At 31.2% G+C, this 17,629-nt stretch overlaps 1 protein-coding gene across 1 annotated transcript in view; it reads left to right on the top strand.

Annotated features, from left to right (window-relative positions):
• The first annotated feature begins 7,119 nt into the window (after positions 1 to 7,119).
• The window catches only part of LOC111675721 (BTB/POZ domain-containing protein kctd15), a 51,210-nt gene continuing 40,700 nt past the window's right edge, over positions 7,120 to 17,629 (top strand). The window contains exon 1 of the mRNA XM_046955338.1: positions 7,120 to 7,159. The gene's annotated coding sequence lies outside the window, so the exon portion shown is untranslated. The remainder of the gene's footprint in view (positions 7,160 to 17,629) is intronic.

The raw sequence follows: 17,629 nt of genomic DNA, 5'->3' as shown, positions 1-17,629 counted from the left end.
GTATTAAGACTAGACTCAACTAGAGTCTGGAATTATAAACTTGCCTAGATTTTGGACTATAAACTAGTCTTACGACTGGACTATGGACTAGTCTAAAATCTGGACTATAGTTTAGTCTGGATTCTAAATTAACCTAGAGCCTGAACTGTAGCATAGTCTAGTTAAGAGTCTGGACTCCGTCTATAGACTAATCTAGAATTTAGATTAAAAAATAGTTGGAATCTGGAATATAGAATAATCAAGAGTCTAGTAAATACTTAGAATAGTTTAGAGTCTGGACTATAACACAGTTAAAAGTCTGGACTACAAAACTGTGTTCAGTCTGAACTATAGAATAGTCTAAATTCTTAATTATAGAGCAGCCCATAGTCTGAGCATAGAATAGTTTAGAGTCTATACTCTAGAATAGTTAAGGGTCTAGGCTATAGAATACTAGAGTCCGCACTAGGAACGATTTTCGAGCCTGCATTACATATTAGCTGAGAATAGTTTAGAGTCTGGGCTATAGAATAGTCAAGAGCCTGAACTTTAAACTGGTCTACATTCTGGTCTGTAGACTAGTCTAGATACTGAACAAGTTGACATTCTTGAATATTTATTAGTCTGTAACCTTTACTTTAAACAAGTCCAAAATCTGATGTATATACTAGTTCAGAGTCCTAAGTCAACACAAAAAACTTAGACTAGCCGCGTGCACTTTCCAGTTTGGATTATAAACTAGCTGAGAGTTTAAACTACAGAATGGTTTTAAATCTGGACTAAAGAATGGTTTACAGTTTGGACTAGAGAATAGTCTAGAGCCTTAACATTAAACTGATATTTATTTTAAAAATAGATTAGTCTAGATCCTGAACTCGTTTAGATTCCTCAATATAAATATGTTTAGAAACATGTTTTGTATAAACTACAGAATAGTAGACTATAGAATAGTCAAGAGCCTGATCTTTAAACAAGGTCTATATTCTGAACTATAGACTGGACAAGTTTAGATTCTTGAATATATATTAGTCTAGAAACTTTACTTTAGACAAGTCCAAAATCTTAAGTATGTACTAGTCTAGAGTCTAAGCTTAAAATTAGACTTAAGTGAACACGAAAGAATAGTCTAGAGGGTGCACTTTCAAGTTTGGGTTATAAACAAGCTGAGAGTTTTAACTACGGAATAGCTTCGAGTCTGAACTATAGTTTAAATATCAAATAAATTAATAGTTTAAAGTCAGGACTTTAGAATAGTCTAGAGCCTAAAATTTAAACTGGTCTTTATATTGGACTATAGGTTAGTTTATAATCTTGTCTGTAGACAATTTCATAGCCTGAATTAAACACTAGACTAAAGTTTGGACTACAAACTAGTCTAAGGTCTGAACTATAGGCTAGGCTTAACTATTACCGAGTTTAGACTATATACTCGTCTAAATTATATCAGTGGATTTCATTTTATGATAAAATTTTGTAAGATATAGATTATTTTCAAAGATCAACACTGCTATTTTCATTACACCCTCTATTAAGTGTGATAGTTGTCACAAAAAAAAACTATAATTGTGAAAACTGTGCATACATGTATTTCACTAAACGTCAAATATTTGACTATACTGACGGTTCTTGTTTAAAACACTATTTGCATATTAATACTCCTCTTATATACATATGTATATAAATATCACAATTTTAGCCTAATTGCTTTTTTCTATATTATTTAGCTGTTGTTATTTGGGTGAGGGTTTTTATTTTGCATTTTACTTATTTAGCTGTGACAAATAATTTAGCAAAAAAATAATTATATTTAGTTTCCCGCAGCTCTTTAAATACTAGAACATGAATATTATACATTAGACCGGTGTCTTCTATATATTTTTAAGATAAATATCTCCTGTTTTAAATAAATAAGAAAAATTGTTTTTAATAAAACATTTCTGTAAAGGACATAAAAAAATGGATTTTTAATAAATTTAAACTTTTAAAAAACAAATTTAAGCTTTAGAAAAATACCTATCTTAAGCCAATTAATTTTATTAGAAACCACTCTAATAAACCTAGTTGTTATATTTAAATAACGGCTCCTACACATACACAAACACACACCCTACAAATAATGTCAGCAAGTTTTTTTTTTTTTTTGAAATAAAATATTAATTTTCAAAAATTTTCTCCTCTACCACATTCTAATCGAATGTGCAATCAGGTTGAAATATAGAAAAAAAATATTGAAAATATAAATACTAATAATAAATGTGAAAATAGGTGGAAAAAAGCTATTAAAAAGCCATTTTCGCTTAAGTTAAGTAGAATTATTTTTATGTTATACATATGTGTGTGTGTGTGAGTATTTCGTAACAGCATTTAACATAATAACTAGGGGTGTTGCATGTGTTGTATAGATTGCAGCTAGCTGATTCATGTTTAATAACACTCATCAATTATGGGAACCTACGACAATAATTTTTGTTTGGGGCGCAATAAAAATTTTATAATGAAAATGTGATATTTATTATATGTACATGAAAAATAAATGTGTACTAAATATTTGTTAGTAAATATTTACTATAAAAAAGTAATATTTATAGGATATTTACTTGTATACCTAAGTAGGGAAGAAAAATAGAAATATTACTTAAAATATTAAAATAATAAAAATATATTTATATATCGATTGTTAACTACAAGAATCAGTTAAAGAACAATAGCTTAGTTTCTCACCTAAATTTGTATGTAACACCGTCCAACACTCAAAATTAGACACGAACGGGATGATATAAGTCTGAAACTATAAATTTAAGGGAAAAAATCAGAGTTTTTAGTTTTACATTTCGTGATCCTGTGACCTTTCAAAAGGACTTTAAAGTTTTAAAATGTACATTTTTTTAATTTCACAAAAAAAAAAAAACAATTAAGAGTTCTATATTCGGCTGTGCCGAATCTTATATACCCTTCACCATGATGTGTTTAAAGCCTTTTGTACCTTTTGAAGAACGAAAAAGTACCAAAAAGTCCCCATCTATGGGTCCTCAGTTAATCCGGGCCATACAAACTTAATTACATGTTCCTAGGTTCAATATTGTAGAAATTGTAAAAAGTACCTTTTGAAGAACGAAAAAGTACCAAGAAGTCCTTTTACTGGTTCTCACTTAATCCGGGATATACGAACTTAATAACATGTTTCTAGGTTCAATATTATAGAAATTTCAAAAAGTACCTTTTGAAGAATGAAAAAGTACCAAAAAGTACCCTTTCATGGGTCCTCACTTAATCCTGGCCATACATACTTAATTACATGTTTCTAGGTTTAATATCGTAGAAATTGCAAAAAGTACCTTTTGAAAAACGAAAAAGTACCAATAAGTCCCCTTTTATGGGTCCTTACTTAATCCGGGCCATACATACATAATTACATGTTTCTAGGTTTAATATCGTAGAAATTGCAAAAAGTACCTTTTGAAAAACGAAAAAGTACCAAAAAGTCCCCTTGTATGGGTTCTCACTTAATCCGGGCCATACATACTTAATTACATGTTTCTAGGTTCAATATTGTAGAAATTACAAAAAGTACCTTTTGAAGAACGAAAAAGTACCAAAAAGTCCCCTTTTATGGGTCCTCACTTAATCCGGGCCATACATACTTAATTACATGTTTCTAGGTTCAATATTGTAGAAATTGCAAAAAGTACCTTTTGAACAACGAAAAACCAGAAAGTCCCCTTTTATAGGTTCTCACTTAATCCAGGCTCTACATACTTAATTTCATATTTCTAGCCAATAACAAAACATTAGTGCTGCTCTCGCTCTGCTACTCTTGCTCTGCTGCTCTTGCTCTGCTTTGCTTTTATAAACAAATTACAATAACAATATTTACCGTATTGTTATGTATTTTGTTTTTGTTTTTTGCAGTTTCTGTCTGAGCATGAATAAAAAATCTAAATTTTATATGAAATTTTCAGAGGTTGTCTCGGTTTTTTGCTCATATTTCCGTTATTTATGGACCGATTTTGCTGATTTTAAATAGCGTTCTTGCCGGTCGTATGTCTGATAGAATTATGGAAGATTCGGATCTCGCAGATATCTGGGGTCTTCTAAAAACTGATTTCAACAAACATACAGACAGACGGACAGACAGACAAACAGACAGACGGACATGGCTTAATCATCTCCGCTACCTATAAGGATCCAGAATATATATACTTTATAGGGTCGGAAAATTATATTATAGAAATTACAAACGGAATGACAAACTTATATATACCCTTCTCACGAAGGTGAAGGGTATAAAAAAAAATAAGTGAACGAAAAAAGTGTAAGGCGAACATACTTCACGTGAAATGATGATTGGCGATAGGGGTGATAGTCCATAGTCTGGTCTATAGAATAGTCTAGAGTCTGGACTGTGGAGTAGTCTAAAGCATACACTATGTTATAGTGTAGAGCGTGCACTAACTAGACTAATTCCGAGTCTGTGTTATAAGGTAGCTGAGACTCTATAGTGGAGAATAGTTTAGAGCCTGAACTATAAAGTTGTCTACTTTTTGAACTATAGATTAGTCTAGGGTCAGAACTGGTTTAGATCAGAACTGGTTTAGATCAGAACTAGTTAGTTAGTTAGTTAGTTAGTTAGTAATTTAGTTAGATAGTTAGTTAGTTAGTTAGTTAGTTAGTTAGTTAGTTAGTTAGTTAGTTAGTTAGTTAGTTAGTTAGTTAGTTAGTTAAATAGTTAGTTAGTTAGTTAGTTAGTTAGTTAGTTAGTTAGTTAGTTAGTTAGTTAGTTAGTTAGTCCGTTAGTTAGTTAGTTTGTTAGTTAGTTAGTTGCTTAGTTAGTTAGTTAGTTAGTTAGTTTGTTAGTTAGTTAGTTAGTTAGTTAGTTAGTTAGTAAGTGAGTTAGTTAGTTAGTTAGTTAGTTAGTTAGTTAGTTAGTTAGTTAGTTAGTTAGTTAGTTAGTTAGTTAGTTAGTTAGTTAGTTAGTTAGTTAGTTAGTTAGTTAGTTAGTTAGTTAGTAAGTGAGTGAGTTAGTTAGTTAGTAAGTGAGTTAGTTAGTTAGTTAGTTAGTGAGTTATGGCAAGTATTAAATACCAGACCTTACAACTATCAAACTAAAACATTACCCGATAACCTGCCGGATAAAGGGTTATTCTGCAAAGTAAAAAACTAACCTAATTGCAAAACAAATCCAATTCCTATTAACCCTTTTCATGCTACCCACATCCAATGCCATTATTTTCTGTGGCCCAATTGCTAATGGGTTAAAAAATACAATCATACACATTTATTTGTAAAGAGAAGTAAAATATAAATAATAACTTATTGTTGTTGTTGTTGCTGTTATTACTAATGTTGCTGCTGCGAATGACGACGAATGATGTTGTATTTGTTGTTGTTGCTGTTATTTTGTTCCTACATTTCATTTCCATTTTATTTTGAATTTTGTTTTATATTTATAATTAGCCCAAAGACATTTTTGGCAAAAACTAACCGGCGGCTTTATTATAGAATAGACCCTAGTTTCTTTGTGACTGAATGTATGACTGTCTGTTGGTATGTTGTATGTCTGTCTGTCTGTATTTCTGTCAGTTAGACTGTAAGACTAACTAACTGGTTGGGTGTATCGTATGAAAATTGTATGCATACAATGGTTGTTTATAGAAAAGTGTGTTGCGGATATGAGAGAAGTGTGGTGTAGTAGTGTGTGTGTGTGTGTAGAGTATATTATTTTCAAAAGTTGAAATCCATCACTGGTGCAGTGCCTCCAGCTGTGTTTTGTATGAAATATTATAATTATGAGCGATGAGACCCTGAGGTCATTTATAGCATGGACCAACCAAACCAAAAGCGATAGTTATATTGTAGAAGATGTATTTTTTTCAACTTTTGTTGCTTTTTTGTTATATTACATTTTGTTTTGTGTGTGTATGTGTGTTTTTTATATTTTTGTTAGCATTACAACAAATATAGCAAAAAAATAAACTAAGTTTAACTCTAAGCTAAATAAAGTTGGTTTATGAATTGTTGTTGCTATTGTTATTGGTCCTAGTAATAGTTGTGGGGTTGAGGTAGTGATGCTAATGTTGGCATGTTTTAAAAAATCTACACAATATCGTTAGAAAAAAAGAAAAACTATATATTTCTTGTATAAATTACTGCAACTAAAAAGTACACCTTCAACAGATGTCCCTGTCATGTCATGTGACCTTCTCCAAATAGAAATTTATAGCTTGCTGATCAGAGTAATTTTGAATGTGATCCTTTTTCTAAACACAATTAAGAAAAAATTTTTTACCTACCAATGGGGACAACTGTTAATTCCCACACATACCAAAATCTGTATGTATTTAACCAATTCATTCACAATCTTTAGATTAACTTACATTGTTGTTGTTATTATTGCATTTGTTTGTAAGTGTGTGTGTGTCTGAATTAAACAAAGTATGAGAGTTTGTTTGTGCTACAATTGTTTCACCTGAAACCTGCTTGTCTATAGATACTTCTAATGCTTTTTTGTTGTTGTACAATCTATATTATTTCGTTCTTATTCTTTACATTTAGCTTGACTTTTATTTGAGATTTTTTTTGTTTTACTCTTGTTGCTATTTCTCTTTTGTTTTATTTCTATTTTTTATATTATTCATCTTTTGTTTGTATTGTACCCTCTCAACAAATTCCAGTAGCCTTCGGCTATTGGCGGTTATATTGGTATTGTTGCTGTTGTTGTTATTGTTGCTGGTAATGTTAGAATTGGTGATAATTTAGATGTTGGCTTCTTGATAAGAATTGTACAACACGCAAGCTAACCCCCAACCTGAAAGCAGCAAACCAAAAACCACTAACAGCAGCAATGGCCAACAAACAACATTCTCTTTTTTCCTCCAAATGTGCTGTAACTCTCTCTCTATCTATGTGACACTGTAAAACTTCAACAAACCTGTTTGTTTCAAACATGTTGGAGTTATTCACTTAAACACTTCCAACTAATTTACAACATACATGGGGTTGTTTTGTTCGTCATTATCCTTTCGTCATTTAGTTATTGTTAAACATTCTTGTGTTTAAGGAGAGCGTATGTTTTTGTATGTATGTGTGTGTATTTTTTTTATAAAGTGTTTGTGTGTTGTACGAATAGTAATGTATTAGTATTAGAAAAGGATGTAAATTCGCTTGTAAACACTTAATTGAGGTAAGCTAATTCGTTACTAATTTGATTTCTTCAAATATCTTAACCCTCTCTTTTTACATTTTTTATTCACAATAACATTTTACAAAATCTTGGGTTAAGAGTTGTTAACAAATTGGTTGCATATGTCCAATTCACAATTGGTGTTGTACGGTTGTATCGTAGTATGTCCTAATTTTTTATTATTGATATGTTTTTGATTCAAAAAATTTTTATGACATACCCGCTACAACGATAGGACATCGATTGTGAATTGGACAATAAAATTTTCATAAATTGTAGTTTGTGTCCTGTCAATTCCATTTATACATAATAACATATCTTATCACCAATGCCAAATATTTCTAATCATTAGAATATTTTTGTCTTAATCTTTTACTACATTGCATTAGATTCGACAAAATACACCTAGGCCGCTGTCGGTCATGCTGTGCCTTTTTTCCATTGAAATTATTGACGGCTCTTTTACAATGCAGAACTACAGGCTGTATGAACATTATGTAATGCCTTTTGACATTACTATTTACAGATAATAATAGTTTTAGAAGAAATCCATCACTGAATCAGAAATGTAAATACATATCTGTATAAGTTTAAATATACGACAGACACTTGTTGCAGTTACACAAACACACATGCACACACATTGTATTTGGCAACTAACAAGCGTATAGTATGTTTTCAACCAAAACAAGTATGAATGTATAGTCGGCCAGCCAGACGGACGGACTGATGGACGGACGGACGGATATAGATTAAACGACTCAAAAAACGATTCTATGCCGATTGGTATACTTTAAGGAGGGAATTGGACGAATATTTTTGTATGTTACAAACATCAGCATAAACCCGATATACCTTCCCCACTAAAGTGGTGTAAAGTATAAAAAGGAAATTGAAATACTAAAATAACAAGAATGTATGGTAGTCTTCATGACAAAAATTTTTTTACTCATGGTCTAAGTCAAAAAATAAATAAAAAATAAACTTTAGCAGAAAAAAGTTTTTCAAGAAAATCAAAACGGTCTGTGTTACCAATTATACATTATTATACTACATTAGTTTACTAGTCTTTCATTTAAGTTGCGATTTTTGTCATGGGATCTGACTGAGTTGTTGTTGTTAACTGACTTGTTGTATTTATCTATCTTATCGTTGCAATAAGTTAACAAATAATTTGTGCTTTTGTTGTAAATAATATTTGGTTATATTATAGCTGAAACATGTTTACAGTAAGCAATGTTGCAGTAACTTATTTATATTCCAATTTTTTTTGGTAGCATTATGTTTTTAATATCAATTGTTGTAATAACCCAGCAAATATAAAAAGAAATACTTGCAAAAGAATAACATTTATCACGACTTCAAAAGTAGCATTAAGTGAATTTTTTATCCTCTGTGTAAGTGATGTTTATTGACTTCCAAATAAGCGAAAAGAATTTAATTTTGTTTAAAATTGGAGGTATCTATTTTTGTACTGATATTTGTATGCCCTACACCACTATAGTGGGGAGGGTATTATACGTTTGTGCTGATGTTTGTAACACACAAAAGTATATCGATCGATTCAGAATCATACAACCGTACCTTCCGATTTTGGCTTTTTATGCCATAATTACGTCAAATATACTTACTTCCTGAGAATGACTTTGGAAGTAGTGAATTTGGAATCAAATAAAACGACATCCCTCCTATGACAAGCCTGTATTAAAATCATAACTTCTAAAGTTTTTTTTCTGTTCTTCCATGGCTTAAATTCATTTTTTTTGCTTCTTTGGAAGTCCTTTTTTTGCTGGGAAGTAGTGAGATATTTATGCTGATATTTTTTAACCAATATCTCTAAAACAAAACATTTCACCACAACATGTTTACATTAACCATGTTTAGCAACATATTGATATTGAATATATTTCAGCAACATTTGTATAAAATCAAATTTCACGTACTTTTGTAAACAATTTACTGCAAAAAAAACTACGACTTAGAACTATAAGTTAAAAGCTGTCAAAATTTCTTTAGAACAGTAAAAACAAAAATATATTTCTACATATGTAAATACTTGTGTGTAAAGGTATGAATGTTTAACTTTGTGGCAATGTATGTATGTGTATTACTTGTAAACTTTCTTTTTACCAATTTATGTATAAACAAAGATCATTCTGGGGGTATCTGAAATCAAATAAACTTAGTCCTTTATCGTTTAGAGATTTAAAAGTATTTAACAACAAATTTTGACATTTATGAATTATTACAAAAGTTTTTGGACAATCTTTTTTTCTTGTTGTTGTTTGTTTCTATGGAAAACTTAGATAAACTTTTAGTTTAGTTTTTACTCTCTAATTCATATAGATAAGTCAATTTTAAAATAATGCAAATAGAGTATAATTAAATGTACATGACCTCTTGGCGGTAAGTTTTACAAAGAAGTTGTACAATAATCTGTAATTTTACCGAGATCTGTTTTTATATATGGATCTTAAAACAGAACGACAGAAATTCTTAAAATTTCTTTTTGCTTAAAATATTCTTAAAGCCAACATATATGGGTGTTAAAGGCAAAACTGTACTAATCATTACATGGTCGTTACAATAGAGATTTTCTAAACAGGAAAGCTAGGATCAAAAACGATCTGATTTGCGAGCTTTATTTAAAGAAAACACACTTGTAATCGTTGAATGACCTTTTTGAAAAAAACCATAGACAGATTGTGAGAAACAGCTCGGATTAAAAAAATTGTGTTGCAAATATCGGATCAAACTTTTGCTAATTCACCTATATTTCATAATTTAAATTTTTTTCAATTTTTTTTGAGACCTTTGCAAAAAGTACAAAGAGGGTATCAAAATGGTATGGTTGATTATGTAGGTTTAAAAATTCTTTTTTTGTTTTATTCTGTTTTATTTTTTTGGTATATAAAAATATTATTCTTTAGTTTTTGTTGTATTATTTATTTTATTTAAAGATTTAAATTATACCCTTTGGCACTGTTTCTTATACCGTACATACATGTATGGAAGTATGTATGTATATGTAAAGAAAAATTTAAGGAAACAAATATACAAAAGTTTATTTATATTTTGTTGTATGTTTTTTTTTCTTTCTCTTTAAGAAGTTTTATTGACTGTGTGTAAGGATATGTATACACATACTTATGCAAACATATGGAGGAACATATACATATATGTGTGTGATAAAGAAAACTTTAAGTTTCTTACTTTCAATACAAAAACAATAACAATAAACATTAGAAAGGCTCAGTTTTCAATGCCTCAAACAAAAGTATGGCCAATTAAGAAATTATGACATTCATCAGCAGTAATTTTCATTACTAATTTCTTTCTCAAGGAATTTTGAAAGCAAGTCCTATTTTATAACAAAGGAACCGTCCTAATAATGATGCGACCAACTCAAGGAAGCAGCAGGAAATTTTGTATTGTTACATGAATATTTACATATGTATGTATATGTATTGGTAGAAAAATAAGTAAAGAATCAGCCTGCAGTTCGTATGCAGAAATATACAAAAAAAAAAAAACTCAATAACAATCGAAACAAAGTCACACAGAGAGAAAGAGCGAGAAAGAAAGAAAAAAGTAAGAGAAACCAAACAAAACAAAAATTAAACAACAACATCAGAAAATATTGCCTCGAGAAAAATTGATAATCATATTTTGTTTAAGTCACGAAGGTTTACATTTTGTTGCTTTGACGTTTTCTACATATACAATAAATACTTTAACACACACATATAAACAAACATACATACCTGTACGTTAATATACGAAGGCAATCTGAAAAGAAACTTTGGTATGTGCTGGCCAATAGACTAGACAATAGATTAGCCAAAAGACTACACAATATAAAGTCAATAGACTACATATTATTGACCATAGATTAAAAATGGACTATTTTATAGATTAGCTAATAGACTAGTCAACTAGGCAATAGACTAGTAATAAGACCAGTTAACAGTCTAATCAATAGACTACTTAATGGACTAGTCAATAGACTAGCTAATAAACAAGTCAACTGACAGATTAACGGACTACTTAATAGACTTATTAATATGCTTGTTCATAAAATAGTCATTAGAATAGTTTATAGGTTAGTCAAAGGACTAGTTAATAGAATAGTCGATAGACTAATTGACAGACTCATAAATTGTCTAGTTAACAAAATAGTCAATAAACTAGGTAATAGACTTTTCGATAGACAAGTTAATGAACTAGTCAAGTGACAAGTATATTACTTCAATAACTAGTCAATAGAGTATGAAATTATCTGACGATAGACTTGTCTATAGACTAGTTAATAGACCAGTCAACTGTCTTGTCTATAAACTAGTCAATAGAGAGATTAGTTAATTGACTAGCCTATTGCCTAGTAAACTAATCGTTAAAAGACTAGTTAATTGACTGGTCAGTCGACTAGTTAATAGACTAACCAATAGATAGTTAGTTTGAAAGGAGGATGACATCACATCAAATCCGAAGAAATACACCTAGGCCTCTATCGGGCCTGTTGTGCGCTCCTTAACCAGTGCTACGGGTGAGAATCGAACCCACCACCTCCGGTCTACCAGACTAGATCACTAACCACTAACCTACCGGAGGTCACCCAATAGATAAGTCAACAGAGTAGTTACTGTACTATTTATTAGTTAATAGACCAGTGAATAGACTAGTCAATAAACTAGCTAATAGACTAGTCATTTACTTATCAGAGACTAATTAATGGACTTATGATCAGTTAGTAAACTATTTAGCGAACTAGTCTACTTACTGTTAATTAACTTATCGATAGACTATATAAGAGACCAATCGAGAGACTAGTTATTAGACTAGACTAGTAAATAGACTTGTTAATAAATAAGTCAATTGACTAGTTAACTAACTTATTATACAATACACTAATAAAGATATAAGTAATAAGAACAGTCATTTAACCAGTCAGTAGACTAGTTAGTAGATTATTCAGTGGACTATGTAACCAGTGACTAGCCAAATAAGCTTGTCATTAGACTAGGTAACAGTCTTGTTTATAGTATACTGGTTAATATACCGGTCCATATTTCTTATGCTAGTCGATAGATCAGGTCGAAGGCTGGTCAATAGACAAAGTCATGTACATATTGTAGTGGATTAGAACAGACTAACCTACAGACTAGTTTCTATACTAGAAAATGGACTAGTGAATAGACTAGTCCATTGACTAGGCAATATACTAGTTAATAGACTAGTTAATAGACTAATTCATGGGCATTAGACTACTTTATAGACATTAGACTAGTCTATACATATAGGCAATAAATAATATTTTACTAGACTATAGAAAGTCAACTAATTTTCAGTTCTCCCTCGTATATTTGAGTGTAAAACTTTTGCATTGAAGGTAGAAATAACATCTTTGTATGTGTGAATATTTATTGTTGTTGTCATCATCATCATTGTTGCTGTTTTATTTGTTATTGTTGTTGGCTTTGTTGTTTTTGTTGCACGTAGTTCTTGATGTCGTTTTTAGTATATATGTATATAGTTCTTGTCTTTTTAAAGTTTTTCCTTTTCTTTGTTTGTTTGGGGTCAAACATATTTTTAAATACATTCCAGAAACCTGTCAATGCATGACATTTTACATTTACTTCATAATTTCATATGCAAGTTTATTTTAGTTTTTTTTGCACTTTTTGTGAGAATTAATTTTTAATGGGGTTTTTTGTCGAATGCCCTGAGGCTCTAGAGGTTTTTTGTATTTTATATTTTTGAAAAACTGACAGTTGATATTTTTTTTTCTTTATTTTGTGTTTAAGCAAATGTTGCCCTAAGTAATACCAGTTTTTTTTGTTTTCTTTAAATAATATTTTTTTTAGTTTTTTTGTTTATAGATATTTTATATTGTTGTAAGTATTTTATGATTGTGTACATGTGTGTGTGTGTTTGTCATAATACATTTATTAATATTGTATTTCTTATTTATACAGACATGTCCATACAAAGTTGAGTTAAGATTCTTTTGTTGTTGCATTTTTTATTTATTCGTTTCAACTATAACAACAAAAACAAGTATGTATATAGAAAATCTTTGCCAAAAACTCTGAAAAAAATTAAATTTTTGTAATATAAAAAACCAAATTCTTGGAATGAAAGTTGTTGGTTTTTTACAATATATGTATGGATTATACACCTGCAGGCTTTTTCCAAAATTATGGCAAAATATAAGAAATAAAATCAAAAATGTTTTGTGAACAATATTCTATTTTAAAAGGAGTACGATAAAGATAAAATTGTCAAAAAGCATTTAAACAGGATATAAGTATTATGGATTTGTAAGGACTTATTTTAAAATTTTTATAAATTAAGAAAAGAATCTGCTTAATACACATGTATGTATCTCATGGGTAGATATTATTGAATTATTCTTCTTAGAGTTATGTCATCTTGCTGATCTTCCCCATCTTGGTAATTGTTAGCCGGGTGAAAAGAAATGCTACCGGTACCTCTAAACTACCGGGATTCATATGGGGTCGAACCAAAGGGCAGAGTTACGGACTTTGTTTTGGTTTTTGAAGTGGTGGCTGTGGTTAAAGCCCAATTTCTCATAAAGGCAATGACTCAAATCGGCGGCGGCTGGCCATCGGTAATATTTTGCAAGCCGCGCCGACGCCGACTACTTTTGGCTCAAAAGCTAAACCGCTGATAAAAATTGGAATCGCGCATGTATTTCAAAAAACAATTCAACCAATTTGAACGAAGTTGACACTAATTTAAATTCTTAAGGCAAATTACAAAAAAAAAATTGCCAAATAATATTGTGCTAATACTAAATTAGTGAAAACGAGTGCTTTGCTGGAGTACTCGAGCTATCTAATCTCTTGACCATTAGATGGCCTCTGTTGATTCGGCAACAGCACCTAGAGACGTAACCGGTAGACCGAAGTACGATCATCAATAAGTCGTAGACTTGTTCTTACTCACAGGGACACACTGTGGTAATTCTGATATGAACAGAGTAAACCCTGAACATATCTGGATAGGGAAGGAAAATTCAATGGTATCAAATGATACCTTTCATTCATCATCATTCAACCCAGCACACATCTCATTCATACGACACATTCATAAGAGAAAAACATACGACACATTCATTAGGTGGGGTAAGGTCCGCCGAACCTCACATTCATCCCATACCATATACAATTAATACCAACTCATTTCCAACGCTTAGTCCCACAGTCACTCGGCTGCGGAGTGTCTGTTGTTCTCGGCAACAGCGACGAACTTATCGCGAAATATTGACTATTATCATGCATCAGTCTTTCAACCGTCACTTACTCTGCCCGCGAATTTGGGTTTAAACCACAGCCACTACTTGGATCCCGAATGAACCTCAACCAACTGACCAGCCACGACATAGTCCTGCGGGCAACTGGCCACCCGTAGTACTAGATTTTGCGGTGCTCTGGCCAAGCAGTAGACTGTAACCAATTTTTCAATCCCGATCAGATTGGAGGTATTGGCCCGGGCTTGCCATAACACCAAGGCGGAGGTATCGCCAAGGTAACATGCTCCCGGGGGGAATATAACAGAAAATTATACATATAATTTTCAATATAATAAATGCTTAAAGGTAAATTTCTGAACAAAAAGTTAAATTGAGCCGACAATTTAGCCTTCACCGCTGATGACTTTTGCATCGGCTTGTATTTCTGACCTAAAAGATTCGATGGATAAGTGTCTGTGTTGTTATTGCGGTGTAAGCTGAGATTGATGGTTGTCCGAACTGGATATAACTTTATCTTTAATTAATAGATGAGTGTATTAGAATTTTCACTCAAACACACTCAACTTACACAGTAGATCCTAGTGGCCACTAAAATATGTCTTGTTGATTAAATAAGGGTCCATACTTCGAAACAACTGAGCCAACACAGTAATGTGGTTGCTTGACTTTAAGTCGTTAAAAACTGCACTAAGGGTAAATCTATAGATGTTGAGAATATTTTTTGGAATATAGCATTCTTGATGTTACGGCCCTTCTATAAGCTCTAAATTAGTGATTTCATTCACCAACGAGGTTAATATGGCAAAAGTGGTGAGTCGTCAAATAAGCTCACCCTGTGGATGAAAAAAACTAGACCGTTAAGGCAGATATTCACGTAAAACACGTCGACATTGCTTTCATTGAGTTCACATACTTTTAAGTACTCTAATAATGACTTACATATAAGCATACAAGTAAGAACATTATTCACCGTTGTGAAATTCGAAATAACTGTAGTTTACACACACAGATAGAAAATTGTTTTGTGCTGGTGTTGTGTGTACGACAGCTGATTAGGTGCTCACGTTCGAATTCTGTGTGAGCAATTTATTTCGTATGTGAAACTCAACCACATTTTAACACTTTTTATCAACAATCTTTTTAAAAACATGTCTGATAGAATTGTAGTAGACTTGGATGCGGAACCAAAACATATCGTCCTATAAATTTTCGGAAAAAATATAATTTAAATGTTCGAAAAACTATATTGTAGAAATAGCAAATGCAAACATATCGCGAAGGTGAAGGGTATAATACTTTGTTAACAACACAGAATAACGATGTTTTTTTTCAATGTCATGAAATAATTGATTACCTGGTTTCATTCTTAAACATTAAAAAATTAAGTAAAGTAAATTTTTGCACATGCTAAATGATTGATATTAATTGGTCTGTTAAAATTATGAAAAATTTAAGCATGTCAAAATAAATTTTGAATTTTATAAATATATTTATATTAATTCCAACTACATACATACATATGTATATGTAAATACAATATTTATATTAAAACCATTCACTCATATACTCTTTAACGCTTAAGGTCAATTGACATTGTAAAATATGATTATTATTTCTCTAAAGAAATACACAATTTCGGTTAGAACTAAACTAATTCTGAAAACCTTTGGCTACTGCACATTTTAAGAATCTTTTTATCCAGGCCTTAGGCAGTTAGCTGTAATTACAAATAATTTGGGCGGATGTGAACCCTACAATGCCTGTATATATACGAATCCAGGTTGGGCCTTAATCAACATCCCAATACTTTTTGTAATGAAACCACAAAACTCATGTCATGTGTAGAAGCAATAATGTCATAAAAAACCCAAGACTCTTGTGGTACCACTTCTTAACCTGAGGCCACAAATTTTCTTTTACAAAAAAAAAAAAACAACGTAAAAAAATCTTTCAGGTGTTGCCGTTCTTTCATTACAAACAACATCCGCTCCATAAAAAACAAAAAGTAAAATCCAGAACGCCAACTAAGAAAGGCAAAAAAAAAACGGAGAACAAGAAATCTACATTTAATTATTAAACGTTAATATTAGTAATTGTAAGTAATTTATATAAAACAATTTTAAATGCTACGAGTACATCACATGTTCTCATCGCACAAACTCATGCAAACTTTACCCTGCAGAACGGGTGGCTACAAGAATTAGCAAAAAGTATAGGTTTTTTATGCAGGATATACTTAGGTTCCAAAAGGGTTTAAAATGTCTTCGCTCTGAATTACATAGGTGCAAATAAATGAATACTAACTTCCTTTTAGATTACTTAGAGACAATTAAATGACTACTGACTTCCCTTTACATTATTTGGGGATACTAAAGTGGCAATAGATTTCTAGCTACAATATTAAATAAGCAAAATATATAAATTTGAGTCACTAAGACTTTTTCTAAAACTGTAGGTTCTTTTTTAACAGTCAAACCAACCAACACATGCATATTGTCTCAGCACGTCACAGAAATGCTGTTATAACGCTTGAGGCATTAATATTACTGCTTGTATTCATACTAGAAATGTTGTTGTTGGTGTTGCTGCTGCGACTGCTATTGCTCATGATGTTACTTGCTTCTGTAATACAAAATTCTGTTTTGCTGGTAACCACAAGCAATTTTTATTTGCCTCAATTTTTGTTAGTAAAAGTTGTAGCAGCAGCAGTAGTAGTAAATAGTAGCAAAAGAGATGAGGTTGTTGATAATAACGCTCTTGTTGTTGTTGTGCTGGTTCGATGTTAGCTGGCTTTTGTTGTTACTGCTATAATTGCTGTTGTCGTCCTCATCACCATCATCATCGTCGTCAGCAACAAGAACAACAACAATAATAACATTGCTCTTGCTGTTAATATATCCAGTCAGACTATGCCAGCCAAACAAGCAACCAAACAACCAATCTCTACTCGCACTGCCAGTCAGTCGTCAACCAGCAGCTACTGTTGTTCGTAATGACAATGATTATGAAGAAGAAAATAATAAAATGCCCATCAGCCATCATACAAAATAGAAATAAAATAATAAATATTAAAAATATAAAAATTTGTTCTTCATATTCAGTTCAGTTTCTTTTTGCTTGCAACACCTTTTGTGATGTATGTGTGTTTTTTTTTTTTTTTTTTTTTGGAATATTGCAGGGTTTTTATTTATAAG

The sequence above is a fragment of the Lucilia cuprina genome, chromosome 6 (genome assembly GCF_022045245.1).
Source record: "Lucilia cuprina isolate Lc7/37 chromosome 6, ASM2204524v1, whole genome shotgun sequence".
NCBI lineage: Eukaryota > Metazoa > Arthropoda > Insecta > Diptera > Calliphoridae > Lucilia > Lucilia cuprina.
Note: the sequence above shows the minus strand (reverse complement) of the source record. Positions and strands in the feature narration are given on the sequence as shown.